The sequence below is a fragment of the Bufo bufo genome, chromosome 4 (genome assembly GCF_905171765.1).
Source record: "Bufo bufo chromosome 4, aBufBuf1.1, whole genome shotgun sequence".
Classification (NCBI taxonomy): domain Eukaryota; kingdom Metazoa; phylum Chordata; class Amphibia; order Anura; family Bufonidae; genus Bufo; species Bufo bufo.
The window spans coordinates 126276929-126290133 of record NC_053392.1 but is presented as its reverse complement, the minus strand read 5'-3'; the positions used below and the strand labels follow the sequence as shown (position 1 = coordinate 126290133).

Here is a 13205-nt window from a genome sequence, read left to right as displayed (position 1 = left end):
TTTACAATCTATCCCCGAGCTCATAAAATGTGTAGCTATACTTTGAGCTACATGATTCAGCTCAAAATTATATAAACGTACCTGTTTCTGGCCGGCAGAAACTGGCCACCATCTCTGGCGCTCCCTTCATGTAGACAATCAACTCATCTCCGTCAATAGTCTCAGTGATGACAGACATACGTTGCAAGGCAGAGGAGAAGGGGAACTGGAGCAAAACATTTATACCTTTCACTGTATTCTGGAAAAAATTGATAATTTTAATATGTTTTGCTGTCTTTTTTCAGTTTATACCTTTGTCCTGTAACCAAGTGGTCACTAGAATATGTAAAACACAACTAGTTTTGTTACAATATAGAAAAACTTACAATCCATGCACTCGGCCCAGGATGGACAACCATAGTTTGAGAAGTATATTCGTTACTAATATCTTCATTGGTAGCTTTTAGCACCTGAAATAAAAAAAAGATTTAAAAAAAATCACAACACCGTTATTCTTTAAAGTTTTGATAACTGTGAAGTCTAGATTACGTTATATTACCCAGCCTGTTGCTTCAAACATTTTGAGATCCAAAGGATCACCTTGTAAATTCCCATCAATCATGATCACTGAGTGGCAGCTTGCCATAGCACTAAATAGAGGTCCCCAGGTCAGATTATTCATCCGGTCATACTCAAGCATTTCCTGAAAACTAAGTACAGTTATGGTAAGTTTCCAGAAATATGTAAATCATATATTGTACGAAAGTATACATCACCAATTCTAAATCTCATTGAAGGAACCAATTAATATGATTCCAATCTGAAAATGACTCATTCTCCCTCAAGTGTGAAGCTTTATATTTTGGACAAGTTTTGTCCTTTTCTTTACCTGTACACATGGCAAATATCTGTAAGCAGGCTGAGATTATACGCTACGTTTGCCATCCTTGTTGTAAGGTCAGATTTGCATACAGTGGCCCACATTTAGTAATGTAAGTGCACCTGGATTCTGGCTTAAATTTCAGCAAAATAATGCAATTTGGTGCATCTAAGAAATCTATACCTAGCCGACATAGGGGCCTTTTCATTATACTGTCTGTCATCTTTGAAGTGCAGTGTAATTACAAGTGCTTACTCCATTCACTGAAATGGAGCAGGTACTTGTAATTACACTACACCACCGCTGCAAAGAAGATATTATGGGCTGTGTAATGAACAGAAAATTGGCTGTCATTTGACAATTATATATTGATAACAGGGCTCATTCAGAAAGTCGTATGCTGTCCGCAAAAATGTGATCTGTTTTTTTTGCAGATTAGATGCGGACCTATTCACTTCTTTGGGCCCCTTCTCTTCCGTTCTAAGGCTCTGCTAAACAAATAACATATGTCCTATACTTGTCAGTGAAAATAAGGATGTAGGTCATCAATAAATACTGCCTTCACAACCTAAGACATGATTTTTGGATGTTTGCTCCCAACAAGCCACTGTTTTTTTGTCTGATAACATAGTGTGTGTTTAAACACCATCTTCCCCCAATAAGGGACTTTTGGAACACTTCTAATAAGCATCACAAATATGACAGTGCAGTGTGCTTTTAAACAGGCTGTTTGTTAACACCCTCAACCATGAGTTTACCTATAGCTATATATGTAAGCATCACTCTGGCATTATTTGCTGTTGCTGTCATTGTGTAAAAAGAGCTTAAAAGGGAGAGGAAGTGAGAGAGAGAGAGAGAGAGAGAGAGAAAGGAGACCTCAGAGTGTCATATACAAATTTTAAGGGCAATTTGAGCACTTTTGATTCGTGTAGAATCGATTCGGACACAAATCAAAATTTTGGAAAGATTCAATGCATTGGACATGAGACAAACATTATTCAACAATTCTAGTATAAAGTTCTGTCTCAAACTAAAATAACCAATATATGGCATAGTGTTAGATAAAAGAGCCTATCTCTGTGCCAGTTTTGTCATCCAATCTGGCCCATTGTGATAAATGTGATGCATGGCTAGACATCCTCTTTAGGTTTATGCCATCTGCAGGCATAGTACACATTTTGGGGAGCATTTTTTTACCCTTCTTGCTCAAAATGCTACAACCATATTACTTTACTATTTTTTATTGTTTAGCAAAATGTAGTAAAGTCTTCAGACAGATCATTCAGGGTTTTTATTTTTATTATTTTTGGAGCATTTGGGGTCAGTTGTTCTTTCATCAAAACTCAGTATGGTCTAGGTAAGTGTTTTTTATGGATGCTAGGAAAGTACAAAACTTAGGGTCCATTCACACGTCCGTAGTGTATTGTGGATCCGCAATACACCCGGCCGGCAACCTCATAGAACTGCCTATTCTTGTCCACAATTGCGGGCAAGAATAGGACATGTTCTATTTTTTGCCGGAGCTGCGGACCGGAAGATCGGGGGCACGCTCCGGAAATGCGGATGCGGACAGCACACTGTGTGCTGTCCGCATCCATTCCTGCCCCATAGAGAATGAATGGGTCCGCACCCATTCTACGGACGTGTGAATGGACCCTTAACGTTAAAAACTACTAAGAAATGCTTTTAGAAATGCCACTGAACTGCATGCCATTTTTAAAGGCATTTCAGAAAAGTGCTGCTTTCTAAAGAATCCCTGACCAAGTTACAAAGAACCTCAGGGTTCTACAATTCCCTGCATTGGAACCACTGGTAAACAAATTTAGTAGGTTTCATCAGAAGTATTCTAGACTGTGTGGTATGTAAGTACCATGTTCCTCCTGATGGTATTATGCCCATCAAGTCAAGTCCATCTTCTGTTAAAGTGCCAGTCTAAACAGAAGAAAATTAAACACAAGTTAAACAGTGATAGTATGTAATTCAGAAATATAAATACCCAGTATACAGTAAGTGTACAAAAGAACACATTTTTTTATTATATTTTTTTTATTATTAGCATTATAAAGGGATTTACTGGGAACAGTTACAAAATACAAATTGGAAAATTTTAAAAAAAATCTAAGAAGCTGTACTCACCTCTACCAATCCCCTATCACTGCCATTCAGATTCTGTTATGTTTCCCGCTGCTGCTAAAAAAGGCCTGCTCAGCCTTTTACTAGCCTCAGCATTTCCAGGAAGCCAACAGGAAGTGCAGAACAGCAGGGACCAGAGCAGTGTCAGAATGGTAGCAGTGGAGGAACAGTGGAGGTAAATAATCTTCGTTATTTTTAACAAGTTCATTCGATTCCTTTGTATTTTAGCTCCTTAAAGATTCACATGTTTAAGGGATAAATTTTATAAATGAACCACTTTGGTGTACATACAGTATATAATGTATAGAATAATGATTAATATTTGGAAGGATGAAAAATAGCAACTCTACAGTGGTCTACAGAAAATTGCATGTTAACTTTATACATAGTGCTATTTATGTTTTATTACTTCTGCATAATATAAGAACTTTTTTATCTTTTATTGTTGTGACACCCCATTCTGATGAAGAATTGAGCAAGGAGGAGTACAGTTATCTGGTTTAGAAAACCCACTTTCAAAAATGCTAAAATGCTATAACGCATGAGTTCAAAGAGACAGGTACTCCATCGATAGCCCCCATCTATAGTATTAAACATGCAGCAGAGCTCTTACAAAAAGACCCCTTATTCTGGAGGAACCCATAAAATGCATTACATAGTTTGTAAGGCTAAAAAAACGTCATACGTCCATCCAGTTAATCCTATTATCCTGCAAAGCTGATCAAGAGGATGGCAAAAATTTCTATGAGGCAGAAGACAATTTTCCTTTGCTTATGGAAAATTCCTAGGATCAACAACTTTTCTCCAGTAATCTACTATTACTTTGAAGAGCATCAATCATGTTTAAAGGGAATTTCCCACCAGTTTTATTCTGCCCTAAGTTTTAAATCCTAAAAGCTCCTGATATTAATGAGCCAACAAATCTCCTCGCCCTCCTGCCATTGATTGACATTTTATTTCCAATTGCAGTCAGCTGCAGATGGGGGCGGGGAGAGCCACGACTTAATGAATGTTCAGTACAAGATTTTTGCAAAACAGCTGTGGCAATTAAAGGGCTTTTCTGAGACTTTTGTACTGATAACCTATTCTCTGTATAGGTCATCCTTATCTGATTGATGGGAGTCTGACAGCTGGGACCTCCTTCAGCCAGCTGTTTGAAGTGGCACTGGCGCCCGCAGTAGAGCCGTGGCCTTCTCTAAGCTCAACAAGCACAGTACCATACATTTTATGGTCCATTCACACGTCCGTAGTGTATTGAGGATTCACAAATTGCGGATCCACAATAGAACCAACCGGCACCCCCCGTAGAACTGCCTATTCTTGTCAGCAAATGCGTGCAAGTATAGGACATGTTCTATTTTTTTGCGGAGCTGTGGCCTGGAAGTTCGGGGCTGAATGGGTACACGCTCCGGAATGAATGGGTCCACACTCGTTCCCGATATTGCGGAACGGATGCGGACCCATTTGCAGACGTGTGAATTGACCCTTATAGTGGCGGTGCTTGGAATTGCATATCAGACCCATTCATTCCAATGCGCCTTGGCCATGTGACCTATGAACATGACGTCACACGTGGCTGACCTGACCATGTTACCTGATTACTTTATAAATACAGCACTGGGTGTAATACATGAATACAATATATACTATTATTGAAGAGGAACAATATATAGGAGATATAATTATATGTTGAAACAAAATGAGAGAAAGAGAATATATTTACTTTGTCAAAACAGAAGAGGTTGAGCTGGCCACACATGTTTATTCTATCTGGGCTAATACAAAATATGGTCTTTTTCTTCAATCTTCTTTGAGCATATAGAATTCCAACTGTTAAAGCAGCTGGAATAATTGGACAAATTGCAGATGTCAAAAGCACAAGTGCCTCCACGATAATTCTCCCAGCTGAAACCTAATATGAAACAATACATAGACATTAGAATATTAATACAAGAGGGCTATGTAGCTAGTAGTTTGTGGACAACTTGCCCCAGTTAAATTAAAAAAGAACCAAAACAATCCCCCTGTAGCTCAATTCACTGACATACATTGAGAAGTTTGGCAAAATTTGTGAACGTGAAGCTATGGAACAGTTGCCCATAGCAACCAATCATTTGCAAATTTTAACAATAGGGCCTTTTATCAATAACAGATGGACTCTGATTGGTTATTATAGGCAGGTTCTCCACCTTTCCTGTGCACCAGCTTTGGTAACCTGCCCTCCCTTCCCCATATAAAATAGAATCTAACATCTAAAAACATCTAAGATATATCTATAAACACCTAAATAAGTGTGTGTTATGCCCTAAAAGAACACTTCCAGTTATTTGGAGTAACATTTTACTATTTAGGTTTCATATCTTATTTTTAGACCAAGGTCATTGTTCATTTCAAATCCTAATCCAACTGTTGTGGCAGTGGATGTGAAACCACTGGAGTATTTTCTGTATGATTAACAGCTGACCCCTTGGGGGTCCAGAGACACTGGTGCAGGGCACCAAGGGATCAGACAAAATCATAGTCAGGAACAAGCTGAGGTTAGGACAAGCAGAGTACAAGCAACTCAATAAATGCAGGTCAGGCAGCGGAGGGTCAATACAGAGGTCAAGTGCAGGTCAGGCAGTGGAAGGTCAATCCAGGAAATAGGCAGAAAGTCGGTGCACAGGCAGACTATAAATATAGCACACCTTTACAACATACTAGCAGGCTAGGAACTTATTGCTCAGGCACTCTCCCACAAGGAAAGGAAGGTGCCTTAAGTTCCCCAAAGCAAGCCATAGGCTGGAGAATATTGGTGTGTGTAAGGGTTGGCGTTTAAGAGAGAGAGGGATCACATGAGCGCACCGTACGAGAATAGGAAGACGATTCTCGGTAAATATGCAAGGTTGCAGAGATCTCCACCAGTCCCCCTTATAGTTAATGGGGCCAGACGGCATTTATGTAGCTTCTGGCAATGCCAGATACTGAGAGATCAGGCAAGCTGTTCCCTGCCGAATCTCATGAATGCTAATGTGAAATTAGCCTTATGGCAGATTTTATTTAACAGAAGTCTATGAATAAAGTTATAGCCATATCAGAAAATCATTTTCATATTTCCCCTTTAATTCCACAGAAGAATGATGAATAAAAATGTAATACCTGGGGGGCGGAGCCTGACATCGCTTCATGGCGGTTGCATCTGAATAGAGCACCCGTCACCAAGCTCTCCATAAGCCTGTCTTCAGCACGTTCTGCCTACTATGGTGAAGATTCAGCCTAAAGAACTAGTAGCTAAGATGTCCAGCGTAAGTAAAAACGCTAAACAGGACAAATCTATGGAAAAATACCTGAATAAACCCAGACCTCGCGCTGATACAGTGCAGCCTAAGATGGCGTAGGCTGGCACGAAGCCGCGGGACGGAGAGGCCGGAGGCTTGGTGGATAGCTCAGACGCAGAAGAGGATTATAGTGTTGTCTCTTTAGGGGCGACTGCCGAATCTCCGCTGACTGCAGCTTACCTAGACAAAGCCCTGGTCAAGGCCTTAGCCCCGTTAGCTGCGGATCTCTCTCACATTAAAGCGGACATCCGCCATATTGGCGACAGGGTTGAAACCCTGGAACAACGTGGTGAGGATAAATAACTCTTCAATGTCGCGGTCAGACAATCTTTGACCTCATGTCAAACGGCCCTTAACGACTCCATCGCAATGATAGAAGACCAAGAAAATAGGAGTCGTAGGAAGAACTTGCGGATAAGAGGCTACCCTGAGGCCCCCGACAAAGAAAATTTGTTCAGCGTTATGAAGGAACTTTTTACCTTTTTAGTAGGTGCCGATCGTGCCGCTTCCATAATAGTGGAGCGCGTACATCGATCCCTCAGGTCCAAGCCCTTACCCTCGGAGAATCCGAGAGATATCATCTGTGGACTCCTTAGTTATAGAGATACAGAGGTCTTACTGAAGAAAGCGCGGGATCTCCCTGATATCTTTATTGGAAGTGCAGAAGTCCAAGTGTTTCAAGATATCTCGCCTACCACGCTGCAAAAGAGAAGGGTGATGAAGCCCCTGACTGTGGCACTGAGAGAAGCTGGGATTAACTACCGCTGGTTATTCCCATTCGGTCTCCTGATCACCGCAAGGAATAAGAGATTTACCATTCGTGCCCCAAGCGATCTGGAGCAAATATGGGAACCCTTTGGCCTAACTCCGATTAAGGTCCCTTCGTGGCTCCCAGTCTCTATAGTACCTGACTCGCCTGCTGTCAAGATTCCATCTAGCTGGTCAACGGTCAGAAGACAGAAATCCCACAAACAACAACGCTCTTTCCAGCCTGACTCCAACGACTGAGAGAGGGAAGGAGGTGATTTACATTCATCTTCTTACAAGTTCCAAGAGTTCCTGGGGACTGTCTTTGCTTTACCTGGTTGGACTCTCATTTCTTTTGCATTTATGTGTTAGTTAATCTGCGGAGGTACTAGCGGCCTTAATACTTCTTGCCCATCGTATAGGTTTCTTCATAGATGGAGGTAATCGTGATTGGCCTTTTCTTGATAGCTTTTTATGCTGGCTATAATTTAAACCTGCCTAGGTAGCTATCAGGTTCAGACATGACAAGTTTATATGGGATAAGACAAGGTAGTTACTTAGCCTCTAACGTTTAAAACAAGGTTGATCTGTTTTAAGCGCCTTTCTAAGTGAATTTTACATACACCATGGAGGTGAACTCTCCTTATGCCTAACATAAGCAGGCTTGTGTGTGGAGAGTTTGGGCGGATCAGGCGTCCTTTTTTCTCTTTTTTGTTTTATCTGCCCCAGCTCTAGCTCCATTGGAGCCTTGTATTTCTACTATTTGTTCATTTTATTGTTCATTATGTTTATTCATGTGTTAACACAACTGTGGATCATTTTTGGGGTGAGCGGGTCGCTAATAGGCGGACTTCCTCCTGATAAACTATTATTTTTTTTTTTTATATTGACAATTTTTATTGTTTTTATTTTTTTTTGTAACAAACATACATAGCATTGGTCAGATAAATAGCACAGATGTTCACATTTGTAAGTTGTCGTTGGACCAAGTAATTAGACCTTTCAGTCTATGTTGAAATAGAGTAGAACAATTAAAGAACATAAAAGAAAATAAAATAACTCACACAGAGGACCAAAGGTCCTAAAGAATAGGTAGAACAAATTCAAGAACCTCTTTTTAGGTGAATTGCATAAGTGTCTCTGCATCGGAGGGCGTTGGTGTGTAAATAATTGCAAGTCAAGAGCTGTAAGTATATCATATAACTTATGTACCAATCGTGTGTGAACTAAGTATTGTGGAATGGATTTCAGTTTTTAAGTGAATTTTCTGTATTTTCTCCAGGGGGCCCAAATTTGGAGAAAGACATTTCTAGTACGTAATTCCCAATGTGAAATCTCTTCCAAGCGATAGATTTGATCCAGTCTATTGATCCAATGTTCTAGACTAGGGACCTCTGTTGACAACCAGAGTTTGGGAATTAGTAGTCTGGCAGCTACTATCATGAAAGAGAAAAGTGTTGTTTTGCAGGATTTGGTTGTCTTCATACCAAGGCTAAGTAGTGACATTTCAGGGGTGCAGGGGAAGGAGGTTTGGCATATATGGTTACTGAGTTTAATGATCTCAGACCACCAGGGTTGAATTAATTCACACGTCCACCAAATGTGGAAGAAAGAGCCCCTCTCTTTACAACATCTCCAACAGGTGTCAGTGTAATGTGGATTGTAGAGGCAGGTCTTATCTGGGGTCTTGTACCAGCGCATCAGTATTTTGTAGCTGTTCTCTTGAATAAGAATACATCTAGATGTGGCGCTATCAAGATCTTTAGTATGTCAGAGGGAGACAGTGTACGTTGCAAATCCCTTTCCCAGAGCCCAATTGCGGCAGGTTTAATAGCGGAGGGAGGAGATTTAAGTTGCTTGTAAATACTAGATATGGCCTTGGGGGGATAAAGAGAAGCTCCAATCATCTTGTCAAACCAAAGAAGATCTTGAGCTGGTGAGGTTTCTTTAGCAATAAGGAGTGATTCCCTTCTAATAAAGCTTAAAAGAAAAGGGTTTTTGATTGTAACCTTAAGAAGGTCACAAATATCTTGATCCGAAACCTTCCAATATTTTGAAACCTTCAATTCTGTTTTTTCAAGAACAGAGGGGCAAGTGTCTCTTAGTTCTTTGGGAGCAAGGGTAATTATATCCTTTATGGAGATGAAAGGAGAAGGTAGTGTCAAAGCCCCCATGGTGGCCGAGAACCACCCCCAGACCTTTAGGGTGTTTCTGATCAAGGGGTTCGGTATGGTGTTGAGGGCCGGGGGGGGTCTGTTAGCCAAAATGAGGGCTCTAATAGGGGAAGGTAAGAAAGCATCTTCTAGCATCAACCACAACTTATGAGGGGGGTTTCTAATCCAGTCCACTACTCTTGCGAGTTGAATAGCTTTCATATATATCTCCGGGTCAGGGAGTCCAATACCTCCCCCGGATCTCGGTCTAGTTAAAGTTTCAAAAGAAATACGGGACTTCTTCCCCTGCCATATAAATTTACGTATATTCTTGTTAAGAGCGGAGAAATAGGATTTGGGGATTTCGATGGGAAGTACTTGCATCAAATATGTAAGTCTAGGTATTACCAGGGACATAAGTATGTTTTTCCTCCCGAACCAGGATAAATAAGGAAAGTTGAGGGAGTCAAGTTGTGCGATCATGGATGCTAAGAGAGGTTTATAATTAAGATTAAATAATTCTCCAAGACAAGGGGATAATTTTACTCCTAGATATGTCAATTGTTGGGTATGCCAATTAAAAGGGGATTTGTTCTGGAGAGATATGAGGGTATGTGGAGAGAGGCCCATGTGGATTATCTGGGATTTAGTTGCGTTAATTTTAAAGTTTGACAGGGAGCCGAAATAAGTGAGGCTGGATAAAATTACCGGTATGGATTTAAGTGGGTTGGTAGTGATTATTAAGAGATCATCCGCGAATGCGGCTAGTTTAAAGTCGTAACCATTAACCTGTAAACCTTTAATGTCAGGATCTTGTCTAAGGGATTGTAGTAGGGTCTCCATAACCAGGACAAAGAGAAGGGGAGAAAGTGGGCATCCCTGTCTTGTTCCATTGCTAATGGGAAAGCTAGAGGATAAGGTATCATTGACTGACACAGACGCCGAAGAGTGGGTATACATGGAAGAAACAGCATTAATGAATGGTATCGGTATTTGAAATTTTGATAGAGTCAGAGAGATGTAAGTCCAGTCCTCTCTATCAAATGCTTTTTCGGCGTCTGTGCCAAGCAAAACCAAAGGAGAGGATCTATGAGAGGCATAATATAGGGCATTTAATACTTTAGTAGTATTGTCTTTGCCTTCTCTACCTCTGACAAATCCCACCTGATCTGGGTGGATCAGTTGGGGCAAAAAGCTCTGCAATCTAGTGGCTAGCATTTTTGAGAGTAGTTTAAGATCCACATTTAGGAGGGAAATGGGGCGAAAGTTCGAACATAAAGTGGGATCTTTGCCTTGTTTCGGGATAACTGTGATGGTGGCTTTTGTCATATCTGCGGTAAGTGGATTTTTGTCTAAGGCCTGATTGTAAATTGGGAGCAAAAAGGGGAGGAGAATTTCTTTAAATGTTGAGTAGTATGTTATGGGAAATCCATCCGGACCGGGGCATTTTCCTCTAGGAGTTGATTTGATGGCTATTAATAGTTCGGGGATAGTAAATGGTTTGGACCCTGATAAACTATTATGGCCCCAGTGAACTTAACAATAGCCTCCCTTAATGTGAAGGGTTGTAACCACCCCGTCAAAAGGAGCCGTATTATGCAGTTGCTCAGGAGGGAGTCAGCAGACATCCTGCTACTGCAGGAGACACATTTCAAGAAAGGGCGCATCCCTAGTATGAACAGGTCAGGTTATTCCACTTGGTATCACGCCTGTTTTGACAAAGCCTCTAGAGGTGTCAGCATAGGTGTACATAAAAACCTACCTTTTGTTATGGCCTCTATTATATCTGATCCGGAGGGGAGATATATTTTATTGAGAGGTAAATTGGGCTCAAGAGAGATTACAGTCTGCAATCTGTACGCACCAAACAATGGTACGGCAAAGTGGCTGTGCAAAATGCTCACCATTATTTCGCAGTTTTCATCAGGCCTTTTACTAATAGGAGGTGATATCAATCTCACCCTGAACCCGGCACTGGATTCCTCGACGGGGAGATCAGTTGTTCCAGCGTCATTACTGAGGAAATTAAATAAGCAATTGCTTGACATGGGGATGTGTGATGTATGGAGATCTACCCATGGGGACACTAAAGATTATACTTTCTATTCGGTCCCTCACAAGTCCTACCATAGGTTGGACTACATATTTATTCCTGACAGGTCGCTTATCAATGTATGTAGGTCAGACATACTTGGGATCACGGTCTCAGATCATGCTCCTATAGTATGCGTAGTAGTTATCCCAGGATTAGAGGGGTTTGAGTGGACCTGGAGGATGAATCCCACAATGTTGGAATCCACCTCACAGGTCACAACTTTAAGCGGAAAATTGTCTGATTATTTTAGGATTAATGATACTCCAGAGGTCTCCCCAACTTCTGTTTGGGAGGCTCATAAATCAGTTATTCGTGGAGAAATGATTTTGCTTAGCTCATATCTTAAAAAGAAGCGACAGGAGCAAGTCACCTCACTACTTACTAAAATAGCGGAACTAGAAGCTACCCACAAAAGTTCCTTGACTCAAGATATTTTCAAAAACTTGACTGATCTGAGGAATGAATTAAAATCTGTTCTGAACATGAAAGCAGCTCAGGCCTACTTACGACTCAGGCACAGACAATATGCCCACGGCGATAAAGGCAATAATCTCATGTCTATTCTAGTAAAAAAACAGATTCAACGCTCCTTCATCAGTCAAATGGTCGATGAAAAGGGCAAAAAACATACCTCTTCCTCAGGCATAGCAGGAATCTTTGCCACATTTTACCAATCCCTCTATAACATTAGAACAGGAGAACGAGAAGGGGAACCTACTCTTAGATCCCAATCAATGAAAACCTTTTTGGATGCTCTCGATTTGCCGGTAATTCCAGAGGAAGCCAAAACCTCTCTAGTAGCTCCAGAGAGGAAGAAGTGAGCAAAATCTTATCCACTGTCCCCAAAGGCAAAAGCCCGGGCCCTGACGGGCTACCTGTTAATCACTACAAGAAATTCTTCCCCACCATAGGCCCCCATTTAGTTAAGTATTTTAACTCTCTGCTTTCAGGAGCCCTACCAGCGAAACAAAATTTAGAAGCTTATATAGTGGTCATACCGAAGCCTGATAAGAACCCCGAATCTCCAGCAAGCTATAGACCGATTTCTCTGCTAAATGCAGATTTGAAGTTATGGGCAAAGATCCTAGCCCATAGGGTGGCTCCGCTGTTGCCTGGATTGGTGTATCCTGAGCAAACAGGCTTTGTTGGGGGTAGAGAGTGCAGAGACAGCACATTTAGAGTTTTGCAGGCAATTGATTATGCTCTGAAATATGAGACCCCTCTCGCTTTACTCAGCACAGATGCTGAGAAAGCATTTGACAGAGTGGATTGGGGTTTTATGCAGGCCGCCCTTAAAAGGTTCGGCTTTCCCCAGATCTTCATTTCTGCTGTGCTCTCTCTGTACTCCTCCCCCCATGCAAGAGTACGTGTCAATGGGATATTATCCCCCTCATTCCCTATAACTAATGGGACTCGGCAAGGCTGCCCACTCTCCCCTTCACTATTCATTCTATGCCTGGAGACATTGATCCAGGCAATACGGCAGGAGGAGACAGTGGCGGGACTACAAGTTGGACCGGTGCCACATAAAGTGGCGGCATTTGCAGACAACATGCTCCTACTATTGTCTAAACCTACTGAAGCTTTCCCAGCTTTACTTGGTTTGCTGGAGACATTCGGGGACATGTCCAATTTTAAAATAAACTTTGCCAAATGCAACGCTCTCGCCATTAATCTCCCCCAAAGTACCGTCTCAAACTTAGCCGCTAATTTCCCTTTTAAATGGGCTACTATACACATTAATTATTTGGGAATAAATATCACCTCTAAGCCTTCGCAGCTTTGTGATCTTAATTATACCCCTATCCTGAAAGAGGTTAAAAAACTATTAGATGATCTGCGTATCCCCTTCATGTCCTGGCTAGGGAGGGTACTCCTGATAAAGACCTATGTTCTCCCTA

General features: G+C 41.3%; 1 pseudogene; it reads right to left on the bottom strand.

The window, feature by feature from the left end:
- LOC120999049 overlaps positions 1-13205 on the bottom strand; it is a 90431-nt pseudogene that overhangs the window by 35482 nt on the left and 41744 nt on the right.